Source organism: Gavialis gangeticus, unplaced genomic scaffold, assembly GCF_001723915.1.
Source record: "Gavialis gangeticus isolate Ggan-Ray unplaced genomic scaffold, GavGan_comp1, whole genome shotgun sequence".
Classification (NCBI taxonomy): Eukaryota; Metazoa; Chordata; order Crocodylia; family Gavialidae; genus Gavialis; species Gavialis gangeticus.
Genome location: NW_017728993.1, coordinates 25,695,707 through 25,696,075, shown reverse-complemented (window position 1 = coordinate 25,696,075; position 369 = coordinate 25,695,707). Strand labels below are relative to the sequence as shown.

Here is a 369-nt window from a genome sequence, read left to right as displayed (position 1 = left end):
ACACTCATGCATGTGCTCCTGGGTCACAAATTAGCCCAACTCTCCTCTTTCCTGTTGCCTAGACACATGCTTGCTTTGACAGAGCAGCACAGATCCAGCAACCCCAGAGGAAACTGCCCCTTTTGCCTTTTTTTCTTTCTTTTTTTTTTTTCTTCTCTAATAGTACTTAAGAATCATGTGGCATGTTTAAAAAGCTTCCTGAGAGGAACAAAGGAACGTAAAACCACCTGTTCATTGAGTCCAGGCCCCTGTGATGTCAGGCAGCCAGGCAATAAACCTTTGTCCGAACAGATCCATCAGGACATCGGTGTCCCCCCCTCACACACCACAGAGTACATCATGAAAAGTTTAGTATTGGTAGTACAATTC

The 369-nt window shown here is 44.7% G+C and overlaps 1 protein-coding gene across 2 annotated transcripts in view; it reads right to left on the bottom strand.

Annotated features, from left to right (window-relative positions):
* TESK2 (testis-specific kinase 2) overlaps positions 1-369 on the bottom strand; it is a 147,746-nt gene that overhangs the window by 4,892 nt on the left and 142,485 nt on the right. The window lies entirely within an intron of this gene.